Below are 21,869 nucleotides of genomic sequence, written 5' to 3' on the forward strand. Positions count from 1 at the left end.
GCAAGTGTACAGGGCAGCATGGGGACTGTGGTCACCAACAGTTCCCTCTGAATCAGCGGCCCTTTCACTGGTCTCTCACCCCATCACAACCCGGTTCTTGGTCAAAGAGCATATCTGCCAAGCTGAATTAAAAAGCAGCAAATAACTCTACTTCCTTTTTGTTCATTGAAGGCACAGGTAGAGGCTGGTGAAGAAGTCCTCTGCTCAGCGTGAGAGGGCCTGTTATCACACCCAGGTGACAAAGATCTGGCGAAGCCAACACCTGGAAGCTTTCCTTGACTTGTAGGTGTCACCCAACCCCCACCCCTGCCCCCAGGACCACTTCCAGCAGCCATGACTGAGGGCCTCTGACAGGTTTTCTGAAATCCTGAAAATACCTCACAGGCCTGCATTGCAAACCCCTTAAAAATCCAAAGACTCCAGGTTGAGAGGCAAAAACCTAGAGTACATGACAATCAAAACGTGAAGAAATTTTACCCAGGATGATTGATCTCCTGAAATATACAAAATTCCTCCTAAGGAATTTTCATTAAGTACCACCTGAAATTTAAGCAAACCATGGAACAATTTGCCATTGACTTTTTACTTATGCCAACTGCCCACAGAATGCCTCTACTGCTTTTTGCAAGGGCAGAATGCAAGAACAAATGACCTATTTAAACCTGAGATTTCCTGGCTTAGAGCTAGGCAGAAGGCAAAATACAATGAAATGAAGCTGAATTTGAAAGGTGCTGATTGAGTGAATTGGGTTTGCCTTTTTTTTTTCTTTTTTTTTTTTGACATGCATATCCAACATTAGAGCTAGGATGTGAGAATGACAGACATCCTTAACTACTTTTACTTAAGAAGCAACCAGAATACAGATTTTCCAACTTATTTCCTGCACATTTTTCAGTGTGATTATGCAGCACTACAAATGCATCTTTTTGGCACAATGTGTCCGCCTGCCTTCGCTATTGGGTGGCTGCCGGTAAATACAATAAGAGTGGATCTGTTGTCTCTCACTCCAGCTTTCAGAAATATGCTAAATTATCCCATACTCTCACCAGGCTCTAAACCCTCCACCCTATCTGATTTTGCACAGATGTTCAGAGAGAAATCATTTTTCTTTCTCTAAACGAATGTCAAGGGCCTGGCAAAATACTGTACAAAGAAACACGAAAGTCAGCACTGTGCTGAAAAGTTAGCTCACTTCCTTCTCTCTCCAGTTCCTCCACTTCCAAGAAAGAAAACATGGAAACTATCACACGAGCCCAAGGTCTTAAAAAAAAACACAGAAAGTGAGCAGGTTATAGGTAATTTTTCTCTGTTCCTTTGTGCTGAACTTTAAGAAGCTGTTGGTATTGTGGGCATCTGAAGGGTGCTTTGCTAGAGGCAGCCCTGTGATTCTCATTCTTCTGGCTACAACCCCTCGGGAGGTGAGGTCATGGGGAAATTCCGAGGGGGTCACATAAGCGCTCAGTGACACTGGTAAAGTAGCCTGAGACCAGTCTGATCCCTCGTACCAACCCCCATGACACCCTATTTTCAGAGCCTCGCTTATTCTGCCAGTTTCTCCCTCCTTCCCATCACTTCCTCCCCATGGCCACCAGGAACTCCCTAAGCAGCCAAAATTAAACCAGTAGCCCAGTATCTGCTGGATTCCTACTCAGAAGTGTCTCATTCATGGTTAATCAGAACGAGAATTCTCATACTTTTTCCCACCCCACCCAACAGAACAGCACCGAGCAGAGGAAACACAGCAGGATTTCCACGTCCCTGAGTTGTCAGTGACATCTTCTCTTTGTTCCATCCAGCAGAGAATTCTAAACCGAAGTGAGGTTGGCAAGCACCCACAGAGAGAGTGAAAACATCTGTGGTCAAGAGATTAAAAACACACACACAACGAAACACAGAAAAAACCTCTCAGACAGGCTGTATTTAATCTTCTGTGTGATAGTGAGAAAGATGAGATGGAAAACGTGAACAAGTGAGCATGCAGATCCATGCAGGCACAGGTATGCGTAACAGCAAACCTTTCACATAACAAATCATATCAATTCTCTTTGACTAATCCATAAATGTTGGACTGAATCTGCACCCTTGGAAAATGAAAACTTTGCATAATTTTTTAACAACTTAGGTCTGGTATTATTACTGCTTCTCCAGTAAATATATGCAAATAAAATCAGATAGGTGGAGGGTTTAGAGCCCAGTGAGAGTATGGGACAACTTAGCATATTTCTGAAAGCTGGAGTGAGAGACAACAGATCCACTGGTCATCATCTATTTAACCTTGGCAAAAAGAAAAAAAAAGAACTTTCAGTTGAACATGGCAGATAAATCACATGCCTGCGTGGTCACCTCTCCTACCAAAAATCCTACCAAAATGACAGGAAACCTAACTTTAAAAAAAAAAAAAAATATATATATATATATATATATATATATATATATATATATATATACACACAGCAGCAGAGAACAGAGCAGACACGACGTTCAACTGGCTCTGGGTGATGGGATGCAGAGAGAAGGAAATGATGATTTACATCCTAAGTGATGCTCAGAGGGATTCCAACAAATAGGCCAGTTCCCACCAGAGTCCCTGGGAGGCTCCTACTGAAAGGAAGGGTGAGGGGTGGGGTGGAACAGAGGGTGCAAATCAGATACAAAGGGGATGGACCTTGGGGCCCCAGGTCCCCCCCTCATCTACCCCAACTGTCAATGGAGAGGTTTATTATCCAAAGAAGTTGAGCCAGGGAGATCAGAAACTCACATAATACCTGGCACAATGAAAAAGAGTGATATGATTCAGGGCTGAAAACACTGCAAGAGGTGGTGGGAATTAAGGAAGAGTATTCTTACTACCCCACGATACCAAAGTCCCCTTCCTGCATCCTGCTTCCAGAATATTTGTAGCTTATCCCAGGCAAGGCTGGTGGAATTATTCTCTAGAGAATCTGAATGAACACACTTTGACATTGGAGGGTTTCTTCCAACAAAAACCCTCTAGTTGCTGCTTCATCACTTTAAAGAAAAATCAACAGTTGACAAGCCCTGTCCGCATGCACAGAGATTCAGATCTAATTTTTTTTTTACCTTACTCTTAATATTTGCTCTTAATAAAGGATCAGCAAACATTTAAGGAAAGTCTACAAAATGAAAGTTGGGACCAAAACACAGAGGAAAAAAGCCTTCTGAAAGCATGCAGGCATTACAGGAAGCAGAGGGAAAAAATTCCTTTAATCTAGAATTAATATCCCCAGAGAGAATAGCAATGTCTTAAAATATAGGGAGAGATGCTATGATAAAAAGCCAAGAGTTCTTAGAAATTAACATATAAATAACTGGAATTTTTGTTTCTACAGTTAGTTGAATGGTTAATTTGAGGAAATTTCATAGAAAAGTCAGGCAAAAAATAAATACATGGAAATTTTAAAAGATAAGTAGGGAATCTTCTAAAGGGCCGAATACTCAAATAAGAGTAATTACAGAAAGAATTTTTTTTTTCATTCAAGAAATATCCCAGAGCAATAGACAAGGGTCTCCAAATTTAAAAGAAAAGCAGTCCTCGGCAGTGTTCTTAGTGGTTAGAGCATTGACCCATGAACCAAAGGGTCTCCGGTTCAATTCCTAGTCAAGGGCATGTACCTGGGTTGCAGGTTCAATCCCTGGCCATGGTCGGGGCACGTACAGGAGGCAACCAATCAATGTGTCTCTCTCACATCGATGTTCCTCTCCCCACTCCATCCCCTTCTACTCTCTCTAAAAAAAAAATAAAGAAATATCCCCAGGTGAGGGTTAACAAAACAAAAAAATTAAAAAGAAAAGCAAATGCCAAGCATAAGTAATTTAAAAAGAACCCACTGAGATATATGCCAGAAACTGTGAAACTTCAAAATATGAGGAATTAAGACTCCAAAATGTTTCAGAGAGAAGGAGAAAGAAAATAAATTACAAATAAAGGATGCTAGAAGACAATGGAGCAATGTCTTCAAAATTTCAAAGATAATATTTTCAATTTTTAATTTCACATGTAGTAAAATTATCAAGCAATCCTAAGCAGATACTAAAGACATTTTTATATGCAAAGATTTAAAAGAAATTTAGCTCCTTTGAACCTTTCTGAGAAAGCTACTAAAGTATGTGTTCTATCAAAACAATGGCATAACCCATGATATTAGAAGATATGGAATCCAGAAAAGAGTGAGCCCAGGAAAGGAGAGCAGTTAAGGAAAGTCCTTGAATGATGGTTGTACACTAAGCCTAGAGTACAACCCATTCAGACAGGAACTGAAGAATGGGGGTATTGCAGATAGTGGTACACTACAGGGAGAAAAGATGAGAGATTGGTTAAAAAAAAATTGGTAAAAATTAGTTGAAAGAAAATTGACCAGTCTGTTGAAGTTATTTGGAAGAAATTAGCAATGTGTACATAAAAATTCAAGCAAAATTTTAAGAAATGAATAATCTCCAGGAAAAACAAAGTTTGTTGAAGAAAAAAAAAAAAGCAGTGAACACTTCACTCAGTGATAATAACATATGTACCAACTACTGTGTTAATCAAACACTGTACTATAACTACTTGGAGGGACAGGGAAGGAAAAACCTGGGTGAAATAAGGGTTTAGATTGCTAAGTCACTGTCTACAGTAGGAAGTAAGGGGACCTGGAAGTTTTAACTACTTAAACAGCCTTTCAATTCATCATCCTGTTTTCAGATTTTCCAAACAAGGTCAAAAGGTCTCCCTACACACTGAGGGAGGGGTTCCACCAAAATGAGAGCAAAAATGTGAAAACAGAAAGACACAGGCTCTAGGAAATATATTTCATAAAGAGAAGCAAGGGAGGTTCCCAAGGTAACGTCAGAGAGATCTCTGATGCTGACCAGGCCAGAAGGAAACCCAGCCCAGACTGGAGCAGCTCAGAAGACTTCCAGACTAAATCTCATGGATGAAACAAGCCATATCTGAGCAACTGATAAATGTGAATATACTGGAAGGGATTTCGGCAAGAGGTGAGAGTCTTGGAATGAATTAGGTAAGTATATGGAAAATGAAGCAAAGGAAAAGCTAGATAATTATTAACTCCAAAGAAAGCAAAATTGGGCAAAAATGAAAAGCAGCTGTGGTATGAACACAAGCCACATGGCTACTAACCACATGGCTCCATTGTCAATAGTCAAAGCAGAGTCTTACAACAGCATGACCACAAGTACTAAGCTGCTAGGAGGTATGTATTTTATTCTTGTATAGCTGCAATCATTACCACTGACAATGATTAGAAAAAAATAAAGTTAGATCCCATGTTACTCTTTGAAGCAACATAAATTTTAAAACATAAGCCATAAAGTTCTAAGAAAATATGAGATTTTTTAAAAATGCTCTCAGACTGAGGAAGATCTCTCGAAACATGGCCTAGATCCCAGATGCCATAAAGGAAAAGAATGATAAAATACAAAGCCAAAAAGCAAAGTTAGAGTAAGACAGAACATTTGAAATACATCTGATGAGGAGCTAAATCCTCTCCATATGCAAAGGAACTCCTACAAATGAGTAAGAAAAATACAACCTAACAGAAAAATGAACAAAAGACAGGAACAGGTAGTGGCTAGACAGCCAAGAAAATCCACATAACTTGCCAACAGTGAAAATGTGTCCAACCCTAACTAGTAATAAGGAAAATGCAAAATGACTATTAAGAAAAACCGACCTCTCACTAATCGGATCCGGAAAGGTGAAAACTTTAACAGGCAGTTAATCACCACGATTAAGAGGGAACTCTGGATCCAGACTGCCAAATTCAAATTGCCACTTACTGGATGTGGCCCTTAGGCAGGTTACGTCATGTCTATTGCCTCGGTTTCCTCATCTGGAAAGCTGTGATAATGACAGTGTTCCTAAGGATTGCTCTGAGGATTAAACAAGTTAATACCTGTAAGCACTTGAAATAGTTTCTAGCACAAAGTAAGTACTATATAAGAGTTTCTAAAACAAATGAGCATAAACTCTTGGAAGGCAATATGGCAATATCTATCTATATTAAAAACAAATACACCCTTTGACCAGGATATACCCTTTGACCACAGATCACATTTCTTGAATTTATATTTCAGATATACTCACAAAAAGACATCAAGGATGTTCATTGCAGCATTGTTTATAAGAGCAAAATATTCAAAGCAACCTAAATGTCTATCAACAGGGCAACTTTACAGATAATTAAAGGTACTCCTATAAAATGGAATATTATACGCCAATAAAAAGAATGAGGCAGACCTGTGTAGACCAATAAAGAACAATATGCAGGGCATATTAAGTAAAGAGAAATACAGTACTATATAGTATACACTGCCATTTGTGTTGTCTATGCATAAAATATTTCTGGAATAATTTTTTTAATGATGATTATCAAATAAGGCCCTATCAGGTTTCTTTTAATGGGTAAGAATCATGAAAGATTCTTTCTAAAGTGATGGAAAAGTCTCTTCCCTTAAAGAGAGAAACTTTCCCCCTGTAACTTTATTTTCACTATTTGCTTAACATTAACAAACTTTGTTCCCACAGGATTGTGTTAAAACAAACCAGCCCTGGCTGGGTGGCTCAGATGGTTGGAGCATCACCCCATACACAGTACCAGAAAGATTGCAGGTTCGATGCCCAGTCGGGGCGTGTATGGGAGGCAACCAATGGATGTCTCTCTCCTCTCTCCCTCTCTCTCTCTCTCTCTCTCTCTCTCTGGTCAATAAACACATATCCTCGGGTAAGGATTTTAAAAAAAACAAAAAACTGACAAAATTCAAATGGCCTTGAGCTCTGAATTAGTGGGGCTTAAAACCAAGACATGTTGGTTCACTTGCGCAGTGGTATGCTCACAATATCTGTTAATACTTCAATAGTTACGAGTCCTCTTAAAGCAGTGATGTTTCTCAAAAAAAGTTTCATTTTCTTTAATATCAGCATAATGTGCCAAATTACAGTACAATTGTAAGTTTTTAAAAAGGTAAATAAAAACCTCAAAAATAGATTCAAAAGAAGAATTTTAAATCAAACTAAACATCACAGGACTGTATTTTGGAGATGAATGATACGATTAAAGGAATGCTCATATCATTCCCTTTGGACAGTCCTAACTGCTGAACACTTGTCTGAGCAGACTGGCTCTATTTCAGAGAGAGACTTCCCCCTCACACAAAAATACACATACAATGACCAAGGAGGACGCTACAACAGTAATAAAGTAGGCTATATAATTCTTAAAACAATTAATAATGTGAGCTTGTTTCCTATTAAACAAAAACCTCGGCTTTCTAACACATTAATAATGCCTCCGCTGGATTCACAGCAGTAGGCAAACATGCACATAAAGCGAAGGCCACAGATGTGTTGCTCTGTTGGATAATCAAACACAAATCAAAAGAGTCAAGAGATTCAATTAGGAAGAATCAAGAGACTTTGACTTCAGCATAAATCAACCAAGAGCAAGGCTTTCTGGCTCTGTAGGTCTCAAACTAAAATGCTCTTTCCCCCATTCGCAAAGCAATCGTTCCTGAAATGCTGCCCAGCGGGTGTCAGAGTCCAGATGTTCATCCAGCCTCCTTAAGATTTAAACAAATGGTGTTCCCTCGCAAGTGACCAGGTGGCCAGAAAATCAACATTCGTGGAGGCACATACCCATATGCCAATTTCCTGACCCTTTCTTTCCCTCCTCTCCCCACAATCTTAAATGCCATTAGGTGTACTGTTCACTGAAAGTACAATTTATTGGAGCTGGTACCAACAGCATTACTCACAGAATCAAGCAATCTAGTGATTTACTCAGAGTTCAGGTAGAGAGAGGCAATCAGGAGTACTAGAAAAGGTCATGCCAGGTTGAATTCATAAGCTAGCGATGTAGGATATCGGGGTCTCCAGATGAGTCATTTGTTTCCTCTAAATGGATATTTGATTTTCGGATCTCGAAGCTCCTCATGTGTAGGTCACCTCAGCCATTCGCAGAAACTGTTAAAGACTCTCTAATGTTACTAGAGGCTAAGCAGGGTGTACCTGAGTGAGGTTAAAATGAAATCCAGAAGCTAGAGGATGGGAGCTCTAAAGTAGATGAACAGTGTCTAAGGTGTAAGGTGATGTATAAATTTAGATTTGGATCCACTTCTGACTACAAATTCAAGGCTTTTACAAACAGCTGGTGAGGTCAGCTCAGGTTTGAGAAGTTCAAGGTAATTTTGCCAAGAAGCCCCCAAAGGGGGTCTCATTTTCCTTCATTCCACAAAGATTAGTGGCCACCAACAATGGGCCATGGACTGTGCCAGGCAGTAGTTACACAGGAGTGAACAGAATAAGGCAGCACTCACAGGTACGCAGGGGGAAGGTGCTTTTTTACAGCACACACACTGAGAAGACAGGTGTTCCCCATTCTCCCCCACCCCCTCTCCTGGAAACCATGCACCACTTTGCAGCCCCCAAGCTGGCAAGCGGAGGTGCCCCCAGGATTCTAACTGCCAGGAGCAACCATCAGAATTAACTGTTTCCTTTAACACCCAAGACTGTTCTGGAAACACTCCTGCTACAGTTTTATTTTCTAACTCACGAGGAAGGCTAAGCACTTCTAACAGAACATGGCTCCCAAACCCCATCCCTCAAACCCCATGGAGGAAAAAAAATCCAGTGATAAAAGAAAAAAAGACAGGGGGGGCAGAGTCTTGATAGCCCCTAAATCCTTCTAAGCACATTCTGGGAAACCTCCACAAGATAACTATTCAGAGAGCAAGTCATCTGGGACCACCCCTCCCTTCTGGGAGCTCAGCTGCATTCCTCTGAGGAAAGGTCAACAGGAAATGACCTCATGAGACCTTTGATCTTAATCACATTAATTTAAGGATAACTGAGGCAAAATTGAGGAGGTGAAAATTCACAAAACATATGTACAATATATGACAAATTGGAAAAAAATTAAACACTGTAAAAAAAATCTGAAAATGTAAAATGCTGGATGTTGATAGTGGGGGAAGGACAGAGGTGCATGGGAACCCTCTGTATTTTCCACTCCATTTACTGTGAACCTAAAACTGCTTTAAAAAATAGGGTCGAATTAAAAAATAAAAATAAAGTCAATTTATTTTAATTAAGGAAAGGAAAAAGCTATATAAGGTGAATATGAAGAAAATAATTGTGTGTGTGTGTTTTAAATCCTCGCCAGAGGACATGTTTATTTACTTTAGAGAGAGAGGGTTGGAGGGGGGAGAGAGAGAACCATCAACTGGTTGCACCCCAACCAGGTATCAAACTCACAATCTAGGTATGTGCCCTGACTGGGAACCAAACCCACAACCTTTTGGTGTACAGGACGATGCTCCAACCAACTGAGCCACACTGGCCAGGGTTGTGTGTGTGTGTGTGTGTGTGTGTGTGTGTGTGTGTGTTTTGCGTTTTCAAAATTTCTACAATGACCCTATTATTTTTTGCAATTAAAAAAAAAAAGACAGACACACAAAAGGTTATTTTAAAATGTTTTATTAATAAAAAGAAATATTCTCTTAAACTTAGCCAATTCCCATGTGAAATATGTTAGGCTAGACTTGTGGTCTATTTAGGACACCCAGAACACCCAAGCCATTCTGCAAGCAATGCAGGGGAGAGGTAGCCAGCCATTGCCTTGCACCAGGCCCACCCACAGCACTGCACTGGCCCCTGTCACCAGGTAACCACTAATAGCACCTACCTGCCAGAGGGCTGGTATTAGCATTCAGGGAAAGCCTCAGTTCACAGCTCCTTTATTATGTAGCTTCAGTGGAAAAGCAGAAATCCTTCCTGCTCCCGCCCACCCCAAAGCATTAGCACCAAGCTCCAAACCCCCAGCTTCCCGGCCATGGTGACTACAGCAGGTTTTCATCAGACCTGGGCTTCAGTTTCTCAAAGCCAAACTGCTGTGAGTAACCTATGGTACCACCAACTGTGTCTCTCAGAGGCAGAGCAGTTATCTTCTAAGATGAAGCCAAGATATGTCTTTAAGACTATAACTCATCCCCCAAAAATGCCCTAAAGGGGGGAAAATAATATTCCAATACTGAAAATGATGATGAAACCTTCTGTTGGCTGATTAAACTGCCATGTAACTCCAGAACTGCTGGGTACTTGGGACTAGGAGGCAGGTTAGGCCTCGCCTTGGGTGCAGACTTTAAGGCGACATCAAAAACACTCCGTAAATTAAGATAATCTTTTTTAGCGCATTATTTTTTAAGTCAAAAGTAAAAAAAATTCACAATGAACAAAATATCAGAATTTTTAAATAAAGACGGGATCTGGCCCTGAAGCTGCAGGAGCCACTTCACTCCGTTCTCATTCCAGCGTGCTCCGTGACAGCCGTCCTGGCACAAGATCCCAAACTGAGCCACAGGGAAGAGTGTGGACTTTTGGAAAACCTGATTTCGCGTATCAGCTGTGTGACCTTGGGCATGTTACGCAATAATCTAAGTCTCAGTTTCCTCTTCTGTAAAATGCACGTATTACCTTCCTCATTGAATAAATGATCAAATACAAATATATGCTAAGTGCCAAGCACACTGTCTAGCCCAGTACCTAGTCGGAACTGGCAGTCCCTATGGCATCACACCAGGATCCCAATTCCAAGAAGCCAGAACGTGTGTCCTGTGTGCTGGTTGCCCTTCTATTTAGCACAGGAGACTTTCAAGCAATGTTCAGGGGATGGTTTGGACTGATTACTGGGTTTTCCTGCTATCACCCTGAAGACAGATTTTCCTTACTGTCTCTTCAGTCTTTAGAATTGATGGCCAGTCCTAGCATGGAACGATGCTGGGGAAGGGAGTGGGGACTGAACAACTAGTACGGTGCCCACCCTAGTTAGCTCCTCAAGATGAACAGGCAGGTGATGCCCAAACAGCGTAGCATAACCACCTCTTTGATTTTCAGAATTTTCCTTCTTACAGCAAAGCAAGGCCATTTTTTCAAATAACAGGAATCAAACCATCAGGGCAGTTTTTCATCCCCTGCAGTTTTTGTTAATTTACCTATAAACCTGAGAGAAGAAACTGTTCATCCTGCTCCCTTGCCACAGGCACCGAGCCTTACCACCAACTTTGGACCCAATGATGACGACTCTGGGATTTATTTACATGACCTTGGAATTACTACTCTCAAATGGTACCTAGAGTCTGAGTTTATACTTATGAGTCATTCCACCTCCTAAACAAAAGCACCCCACTGATCTGCACCACAGACCTCAGGTAACCTTGAACTTCCAAATCACAAATAAAGAAATACCTTTTGATAGCCATCTCCCTTAGAAGACCACCTCTCACCCAAGTATCATGAACATCTACATTCATTTGTTATGTGCCTTGGCAACACCAGGAAGAAGACAATGGTCTCTAAGTCAAAGGTTTCAATAATACAACAGGAAAGAATTTGCAATGCCCAAAGTATGTCTCACATGACTGTTTACATATGTAGGCAGGCTTGGCTTAATCTGCAGGGGGAAAAAAATCTCAAAGGTTTTCCTGCATCTCTGAAAAGTAGCTTACTTTTATCATTTCAAATAACATGGCTGGCTAATTAGAAAAGCAATACAAATTTATTATGGGAAATTCAGAAAATACAGAAAAGTTCAAAGGAAAAAATAAAAACCACTCATTTTAGTCCTACCCAAAGAAAACCATGGGTTAAAAAAAAGCCCTTTTCTCAATGCTCATAAATATATATCTTACACAGAACTTTAAACATATGTGTTCACCTCTTACGTAGTGAAGAACGTCTAATCACAAAAGAGAGATAGGTGACCCCCAGACACAAGAGGTTCAACAAATAGCATAAGAAGTAATTTCAGTCCCTCATCATCCTACAGAAGGCCAAGGGGAGACTACATTTTACAAAGAAATGATTTGTGACAAAGTGTACCTTTTAGGAGAGTTAAGCTTCAGCAAATATCATTGAGCACCTACTATGTTCAGGGGACTTTGCCAGGCACGGAAAATGAGGAGGTATAAAATACTTAGGTAGAACTTGCTCTCAATAAATGGGGAAAGAATTCATGAGCTTCTTACCTGGCTCTGTCAATTATAAGCTGTGTGACCTTTGCCAAGTCACTTAACCTCTCTGTGCCTCAGTTTCCTCTGATATAAAGTGGGAATTAAGAATCAGGGAGGTTGGATATCTGAGTTGTGGGTCAGATCCCCAGTCGGGCATGTATAAAAGGCAACGGATCCATGTTTCTCTCGAAAATTCAGGGAGGTTGGGGTGATCAAATGAGTTTGTATACATAAAGCAATTAGAACTCAGTCTGGGACTCAAACATGCTCAATAAAAGCTAGTGCTCAAATAAATAAAATGAATGGGGAAGGAAGAAAATACACTGGTAGAAACAGAGGGGCCAGGTTAGCACCACAGATAGACCTCAGCCGTAGAAGAGGCTTCTGGAAGGAAGCAGGCAGGGGCTGGGTGGACACCAGAGATGAGAGCTGGGTAGAAAGCCCTTACATTCCAAGCAGAGGAAACAGCAGGTGTAGAGATGGGAGGATGGGAGAGAGGAGGGCTCCTGTGGGCTTGTTTTAGGAACATCACATAGATCAGCATGGGAGTGGGAGCAGGTCAGGGGAAAGAGTGAAATAAAGGAGGCGTGGAAGGAAAATGGTCAAAACGCCAGATTTCTTTCAGCCACCTTTCTTTTCAGTTACAGCCTATCAGGTAGAGTTACATTATCCCACATCATGATCACTTCAAAAAGGAAAGCTTTCTAGACTATTCCAATAAAGTCAAAGTGTGCTGATTTATGTATTTTAAAATTACTTTTACGAGTGAGCATTTTCTAAAAAACTCTATAAAGAGGCAGTGATGCAGGAGCTGATTCTTTATACCTGCTGTCCAGATATCTCTAAACTCATCAGTAATGTCTCTCAGAGTCCTACCCACCCAAAACAGCAGACCTCAGATAACACATTTCTTATTTTGGGGGATATCATTAAAAATAAAGACCCAAGAACAAGATTAATTGAGGAATTTGGTCTTTGTTAATTTACAATGATTAAATTTCCCCTTTCAGGAGAGGGAAAAAAAAATAAGCAAATATAGAATCTAAAAGTGAAAGAAGCTGTGACCAACCCCTTTGGTAAAAAGAACATTATTATTATTTAATGTGTTTATCTTTGTTGGTACATTCTACACAGTTAAGATTCATAGCTTGTGTCTTAATAATACAAATAGCACCTACCATGTCATGAGCTTTTTATAAATTGCCAGATAGTCGCTTTTTATATATTATCTTCAATTCCCAAAAGAAATTTTAAATTCTCAAAATTCCAAATCTTAAAAAAAAAGTGATCACCAAGACTTTACAAGCAAGTTACTTAGAAACCATGTTTGATTTGTATCTCAAGTACTACTCGGTAGGTATTATCATCTCCACTTGTAAATATGAGAGGAAACTGGGACTCAGCAATGAAATTACTTGTTCTAGACCAAGCAACTGTTGAGTGGCAGAGCTGGGATCTGAACACAGGTCCCTCAGGTTCTATGGCAGCCAGCTTCTAAGATGACCTCCAAAGATCCTTGCCTTCTAGCATCCACACTTGGTGTAGTGCCCTCCCCCTGAATCGCAGCTGGCCTGTGTGACCAAGAATACCATGGAAGTGACTTTGAATGGCAGAATTCAAAGGGATATTGACTTTGTTTTATATGCGAATACTTTTCTAATCTTGTTACAATAAACATACTACAAAGTGAACCCTAAAATAAACAAACAACAAAAACATATTCCTTTATTCAAAGCTCAATTCCAGTGCTACATCTTCCAACCAGAATCCAATGTCTTACAATCCTCAACACTTCCACCATTTCTGTTAACTTTTGCAAGGCTCATCATATTCCACTTTTTATTATAATTATCTAGATACTTCTCCCATCCAACCTGGTTGCTACACTGAGCACAGGGATTGAGCCCTATTTTTGTGGCACCAACAGTAGCTAGTATGTTGAATATAGATGTTCAATAAATAGCTGTTGACTTAATAGGCCCTTACATAAACTAAAAATAAAACAGCAATGAATATGCAAATTACCCTGGTCATTTGGCCATCATGATAATAAGGAAGGGGGGGAGGAACACTCAGATTTATTTTTAAAAGGTATATCAATTAAATGAAAATAGATAGGAATATTATTGTCTATAGTCTGCAATTTATTCAACTGGATATTTTATGTGCTATTTATTTGCTTGTATTAATATTAAGGTTATTAAATCATTTAACTTTTCCTTACCAAAATCCTGACATTTCCAAGCAGTTCACTCCACTAGTACCATTGGCCCCCAATAAGATCTGATGCCAGAGAACCAAGAACTCAGGCTGGATTGTAAAGGAAGATATTAATCTTTGATTAATGTCTCATAAATCTCCTAAGGAATATTAAATGTGTAGATAAATGCTATTCTAGGTTGACAGACATGGCAGGCACTGCTATTAGTTTTCCTTAGAAGAAATGAAATACTAATCTCAAGTATGTCCTGTAATCCAAACCAGCAAATGGTCAATTCCAAGCAGATGTCCTGCATGGCCACCTTAGGAGAGGTAAAATTCATGTTAGCTTAGTTGCATGATTGGCACCCATCATCAACTATCTAAAGGCCTTCAGAACAGTTCATCTCTCACAGTGATTCGATAGGATCACTAAATCACTCTCCACATAATTAACAGGTAGAAATCTGTTTTCTCATAGGTAATGTTAAATGGCAGATGAAAGATAAAATCTTCCAATAAGTACCAGTCAGGATGCTTTGGATGGCAATGACAGAATCAGAAAGTAAGTCAATTTATTGTTTAGTACACTAAGTCCAGAGTCGTAATATTTAGTATACTGAATTTAGTATTATTCAGTATACTAAGCTCCAGGCGCAGAAAGATCAGAGTCAAGGATGCCCTCAAGGACTCCGGTTCCATCTTTCAGCTTTGTCACCCTTGTCTTCGTCCGAAGGCTAGTCACAGCACGACTACTACAGTTCCAGGTCCCATACCCAGTCCAGTCTTTGGGTCTCTTGTTAAGACTACCGAAACATTCCCCAGAACCCCCTTCCAAGACCTCCCAGATGCTGGAGGTTCCTGGGAAGGATTTTCCTCAATGACAAAAGGAGCTTGAAGAAGCCCATGCAGTGACTGATCTACCACCACCACACTTGTGAGAGTACGAAGCTTGGAGCTGCAGTAACCATGAGCCATAGTGGCTTATTAGGTTGCAGCAGTCTTATTATAAGCACTAGGCAACAAGCCCAAGTACAAAAAGCAATATGCTGGGAATGGCAGGGTGAAAAGACAGAAAGAACCTGGGTCTTTGATGGTGCTGTTAGCTACGACCCCCAACCGGGAACCCGTTCTTCCTATTACTTGAGGCAACCAAATGTCTGATGGCTATTGGTCAGACATTCTAATAGGACTTGGAGATGTGTTACACTGATCTCTTTTTAGAATGTAAATTTTTGTTATTACCCAGGGTCTCTTTTTTTATTGATTTCAAAAATATTTCTTTCCCATAATGCTAAAGAATACAACTCAATTTTAAATTTTAGAAATCTATTTATTTGATCAGAATTTAAAACATCTATTTCCCCAAACTTTCTAAATAAGGATGTGTTTTGTTTTCATATTTATGTCTTTTCAACTCATCTGTCGTTAGAACAAAACTGCTCCATCACCCTTAAGTAAATAAAGTTTCGTCTCTTGAACAGACTGATACTAGTCTGTGCCTTACATGCAAAATGTGTTATTTTTCAAAGTTTAATAAATTTCCCAACCTTTAATAGTTCAACAATCAGACCATGTATAATGTTTTTCTAATAAATTTTGTTCTTCAAGAGATACCACTAACAATGAAAAAGTTAAAAAATAGACTGGGTGAAAATATTCACAACTCATAGAACCAACAAAGAACTTGTATCCAGAATATATAAAGAACCCCTACTACTATAAAATAAGATGACATTATGTTCAGTTTATTGTCTGCCGATTATACTCAAAAGGTATATAAAACAGACCCCAAAAAATTAAAAAGACAGAAGATATAGACATTTAACAAAAGATATATAAATGGTTAAAAGGCGCATGAAATGCCATCATGAGTCATCAGGGAAATATAAAATTGAACCACAATGAGATACCACTACACACTCAGCAAGCAGAATGGCTAAAATGAAAAACTGACAATTTCAAATGCTAGCGAGGATTACAGTAACTGGGCCGCTCACACGCTGCTGGTGGGAATGTAAAATGGCACACTTTGTGGGGGAAATGATGGCTGTTTCTTATAAAGTTAGGCATACGCCTATTATAAGACCCATCGGTAAAAATGAAAACAGCACAGAGACTTTTCACAAATGTTCATAGCAGCTTTATTCATGAGAACCCAGACTGGAAACAACCAGAGTTGTCAAAGGTGAAAAAACAATCAAACTGTAGCACATCCAGACACGGAATCGCTTCTGAGTAACAGGAGGAATAAACTGCTAGGATGACAAGGGCGGGGGGGGGATGGAGGAAGGAGAAAGGAATGAAAGTAAACGAGAAAAAGGAAATTATACCTAGGCATGGTGAAAGTGCCAACGGCCAAAGATTCCTAAAAGCAGCCAGAGAGAAAAAACAGGCTATTTACAAAACACACACACACAAAGAAACAACTAGCCTGACAGCCAACCAGCCAACACAACATGGCAGCAACAACAATGGAACCAAAAGACAGTTGATTGATACAGGAAAAACCACCCAGAATTGCACAGCCAGGTAATCTATCGTTCAAGAACAGATATTTAAAGGCACACAAAACCTGAGGTTACCACCGGGTGATGCTCACTAATGGAATGTCTAAAAAATACCTCTCAGGAAGAAGGAAAATTATCACAGAGTCAAGTTTCAATGTATAAGAAGGCATGGTGAGCACATTAAACCTACACAGGCAAGAACTCTACACAATAATAACAATTTGAGGGAGGCTAAGAAATGAGGAGAATATATAAAAGAACAGGCACTAAAAGGTTAATAGTAGGTTCGTGTGGTAGGTGGCAGGATTTCAGGTAAGTTTTACTTTCTTCTTCATGCTTTTATTGTCTGATTTTTACCATATTACACAGCTTTAAAGGACAGTTTAAATTTTTTAATTAGAATAAAAGAGAAACAAAATCAAGTATCAAATTTTCAAATTCCCAGAACAGCAACCTATCAGTGCTAATATCAAATTTCCCTTAAAAACCTTAAAGATTAATTTGAAAGGACATCATAAACTAGATTTATTTATTCACTCAACAAGTATTCACCAAAGGTTTGCTATGTGCCAGGCACTACACTAGACCCTAAATTAATAAGATGAGTACAAAATAAAGAAAGTCATCATGGATTTATGTCTTCTCTTATATACCTTTATGGAAAACCAAAAGTCTACATGTAAAGTGAAGTTACTCTTTTGGTAAGGAACGTTACTGTAATAAAATATGAAGACAATCTAGTTTGGCCTGTGGTTCTTTTGTTTGAAAATGTATGCATAAATATGCCAATTTTACACATGAAATTAATTCAGTGTCAATGGTGTATTCTAACATTAATTTAATTGCCAGTCTTGCCGTTTGTCTATGATTTCCACCCCACAGTAAAACACAAAAGCCGCGGTTCTGAGTTGAGTTCATAGGCAGCTCTGAACATGCATTCAGTTTTAGTCACATTGTATGTGATGGTCCCCTGGCTTATTTCACAAGTATCAAAAACTTAAGAGCACCATATTTACTATTTAGCAATTGCTCACTTTTGCGCAGAGTGAGCACAAAGTATCCACTTTGTTAACTGATTTAAACCAGGGCAAGGGCTGCCTATAAACGGCCAGTTCCCCTCACTTTGTACTAATTTTCTAGAGGCTTCTTGATTAAAAGCAAAGGTTGTATTTGGCATAAAAGGACTGGCAAAATCAGCATTTCAAGTAATGTGAGTGGAAACCGCTGGGCTCTGATATTCCTGGACATGTGGAAGTTGTTAACGCAGTAACCTGGCGGAAACAGAGGGCGCAGGAACTATGATGAAGTGAGGCCACAGCAGAAAACTCTAACCACTAAAGAGCAAGAAAAGAAATTGATCTACCACTTCCTGGGCTTGGCAAGCCCCCCTTTCAATCGAGAGCACCAAACAATAAAAGAGATACAGCCACAGGAACCTGCAAGCCCACCATCTCACCTCCCCGTGGTAACCAACACCTGGAATACCTGTGCACCTAAAGTAGAAAGAACTCAAGTGACCATATTTTGGGTTTTTATGTGCCTCTCTCTTATCTGTAGCATCTTCAGTTGGAGAGGAAAGTGCATTCCTCAAAATACTAGGCAGTTCTCTGCAATAAGCAAGGCCAGTTACAAAGTGTTTGTTTCAAATGTCCCATACACTATGCTGTCAAAGCACTTAGCCAGGTACCTATGAATCTATAAAACTTCCCTCATCCTCTGGAAAAGTCACAATGCCACCTTTCCTAAAGAGTGTTCAGCACGCAAACACAAGGCTCTTGTCTCTTCTCCAGTGTTTGCTACCTTGTCTTTTGATTTTATCAAAAGTATTCTCCTCATAAATATGTATCATTTTCCAAATGAATTAAACTCCTCTATGTTCAATGAATGTTAGAGGATGAATTCCCCTTTTTGGAAAAAAAGACAGAACCTTTCAATATTCTATTTTAACTCATCTTTTTTAAAAAAGCCATTTCCTTGGACAGTTTCTTTCATGAGAAGCAAAAAATGTTCACCCTGGTTCCCTATAGTCTCACTTAGGAAATAACTGCCATAAGCCAGAAGAAAATTGTCTAGGGTGGATTTTTAAATCTCCTTTTGGTAAATTGCGTAAAATAGTAGCATTAATACTCTTTTGTGACCCAAGGAATTAAATCCATGTATAAATTCCAGGAAGAGGCTATTACTGTGAAAGGGGCATTATAAACCTAACTCCAGAATTCCTGTGGAACAGAATTCCTCAATAAACACCACACCCAACTCCCCCGGGGCTTGCTATAGGACCTATGGCCCTAGGGGGCACAGCTACATTATCACCAAGTATTTCAAGTTTCCCATCCGCATAAAAGAAACCAGAGATTCTGGGAAGAGCTGGGCTGGAAAGACACCACTGTCTCCCCCAACACTTCACTCATCAGCCCAGCTACTGGCCAATAATGTGCCTATTTATCTTACCCAGAAGCGGGTCTATTAGCCAGACATTCAAAAAACACAAACATTTCGTTGTGCTTGGAGTAACTCCAATATTGGTGCCTTGCTGCAGAACGATGCTGCAGGAATATAAAGTGAGCCATGAGGATGCTGAACCCACATATGAAGCGCATGGTCACAAACTGTCATACCCAGAAGACCAACCCTTTGGAAAGGCTGAGGGTAAACCTCCAGCAGGCAGGCTGTGGAGTGAGGGGAGAAAGCCAAAGACTGAAGATCAGAAGGCCCCACCTGATCCAAACAATCAAGACAAATTTTAAGGCACCTCCCCCCCTCCCCAAGCTCTCAGGACTTAAAGGCCCTCTTCCTCCTCTCCCGTTTGGACAAATAAGAAAAGCAAGACAATGCTGAAGGATGTTCTGAAATGGGCTTGGCAAGTCACGTGCAAAGCACGTTCCACAGAACCCACAGCTAGGCCAGGGCCGGGCGCCGCCCGCGCGGGGCAGGAGCTGGGGGTCCGGGACGGCCACGGCTCCGGGGAGCGGGGCAGACCTGGGAAACTCACAAGAAAGACATTAACAACCGTAATAAAACGAAACAGCCGGAGGCCACCATGGCACTCCAGCAGGCTCAGAGGGACAGGCTGAGACGCTAAACTGTTCCAGATGAGACAAAATCTCTCCACATCTGCAGGGGCTGATGTGATACCAGGGTCCTCCTTTCTTTGTGAGCCCCACCTCTCGTCTTTTGGGGGGACCCTGCACAGAGCCTAATTGCCGCTGGGCCCCAACTGCCATAAACAAAATCCAGACTCCTTACGGTGAACTCATTGCCCCCCTCCCCCTCCCAACCTCCCCTCCCCCCTCGCCCCCCGCAAGTAAAACACTCAAGGGCGCGCGCACTCTCCAGGGTCTGACCAGATCACACAGCTAAAGTTTCCGGAACTTAAATGGCAAAACCACAATCAGAAGGAGTTTTAAAATGTTGACCACAAAAATCTGTGTCCCTCTGCTTTAAAAAAAAGAAGAAAAAGAAAACAGGAGGAAAAAAAAAAAAACCACTCTGCTCTCCATAAAGGCAGGAGGTAAAGAGAGGCAAAAATCTAACTTGGGCAGTGGGTGTGTTCCTCTTTGTCACCCACCGCGGTCCTCGCGCGGGGCGTGGGCGAGCTGCGGGCCCCGGCAGCGCGGCGGCACCCGGCCCGCGGCCACCTCCCCGGCCCGCGGTCCGCCCCGGGGCCGAGATTGCCGCCGGAGGTCCGGAAGCGGCGCCGGGCGCTGTCACGGCGCTGGGTGGGATGGGACGGGGAGGGGGAGGGGCGCCGCGGGGTGGGGGGCGGGGGAGCAGCGCGCGGAGCCCGGCAGCCGGAGCACCCGGAGGTGAGAGGGGTGCAAAGGGCGGCGCGGAGCCCGGAGGCCCCGAGCTCCTGCTATTGTTGCGGGGACCGCCCTGGGCCCGGCCAGCGACTCTCCCGCCTTAGTTGGGGGAAAGCCGGGTGCCACACGCCGCCCGCCTCCTGGGTGAAGGACCCCCACGGGCCACGCTCCCACCTCCTCCCGCGCCCCCGGCGGGTCAGCTCCGGGCGCCGGGACTCCCACAAGTTGCCGCCCGCCCGCCCGCCCCACCGCGGTCATTGTTCCCCGCGCGCCTCCTACCTCCACGACTCCGGCGGCTCCGGCGGCTCCCGCTTCTACTCCCGGCCTCCGGGCTCAGCAGCTCCGGGCCCCCGGCTGCAGAGGGCGCGGCGGCTTCGGGCTGTGCGTGCAGCAAGGGCGCTGGGCTATTAATACCCGCGGGCGGCGGCGGTGGGAGCGCGCGATCAGGGCTGGCGGTGACCGGCCGAGGTCCGAGCCATCAAAGGTGGCGTGGGGCGGAGGGGAGGGCGGAGCAGGCAGGGTGGGGGGGGAGCGTGCTCAGGGTCGCCATGGCCGCCTCGACGCCCGGCCGAGCGCCGCTGGAGCAGAGAGCAGCGGTGCAAAGCGGGCGGTGGCCGCGTCCCCGCCCCGCGCCCAGCCGAGCTCCCGCAGCCCTGCGCCCGCGCGGGACCCGCCGCCTCCGAGGCCGGCGAGCGGGAAGTGAAGGCGGTCGCGCCCCTCCCCGGACCTGGGCCGGCCTCTCGGCGGGGGGAAGCAGGGGTGCCGTGCAGCCCGAGCCGCGGGGACGGCTGGAGAGCCACAGCCCCCTCCAGCGTTCGCGCCCGCGACCTGCGCGCCGTACGCCCCGCCCCGCTCCGCCTTGGGGGCAGGTGCGCCTGGGGCCGCCCGCCCGCAGCGCCCCGCCCCGCCCCGCCCCGCACGAGCACACCTCCGAGGTGCGCCTGACTTGGACCTTCGGCCCGAGCGAGTCTCAGCTCTGCGCCGCAGAACCGGGCGTGGAAGCGCCTGGGAGTGCCCTGCGCCGCCGGGGACACGCCAGTCCTGCTGCTGTGGTTGAAAATGGTATAAGGAGAGCGAGAGACGCGCGCACGGGCGAGGCCAGGAGCAGCCTGAAGGTGACCTGTGGCGCCGACTCTGCAGGTCACTTGTTAAGGTCATGCAAGGGGGTGCACCGCCTGTGTGCCCACCTAGGACTTTACGATGTCGCGAGGGCAGCGGCGCTTTGCAGAGACCTAGGAGCACCCCTCCTTCCCCGGGCCGCAAGAGCGGGCTCCGGCACCACCTTGGGCTGCGAGGGACTTAACCCCGGAGGGACAGTGGCCATCTCCGCCCT

At 42.9% G+C, this 21,869-nt stretch overlaps 1 protein-coding gene across 1 annotated transcript in view; it reads right to left on the reverse strand.

Moving 5' to 3' along the window:
- FARP1 (FERM, ARH/RhoGEF and pleckstrin domain protein 1) overlaps positions 1–21,189 on the reverse strand; it is a 256,115-nt gene extending 234,926 nt beyond the window's left edge. The window contains exon 1 of the mRNA XM_087814260.1: positions 20,816–21,189. The gene's annotated coding sequence lies outside the window, so the exon portion shown is untranslated. The remainder of the gene's footprint in view (positions 1–20,815) is intronic.
- Positions 21,190–21,869: the final 680 nt, after the last annotated feature.

Source organism: Miniopterus natalensis, chromosome 2 (assembly GCF_054644295.1).
Source record: "Miniopterus natalensis isolate mMinNat1 chromosome 2, mMinNat1.hap1, whole genome shotgun sequence".
NCBI classification, from domain to species: Eukaryota; Metazoa; Chordata; class Mammalia; order Chiroptera; family Miniopteridae; genus Miniopterus; species Miniopterus natalensis.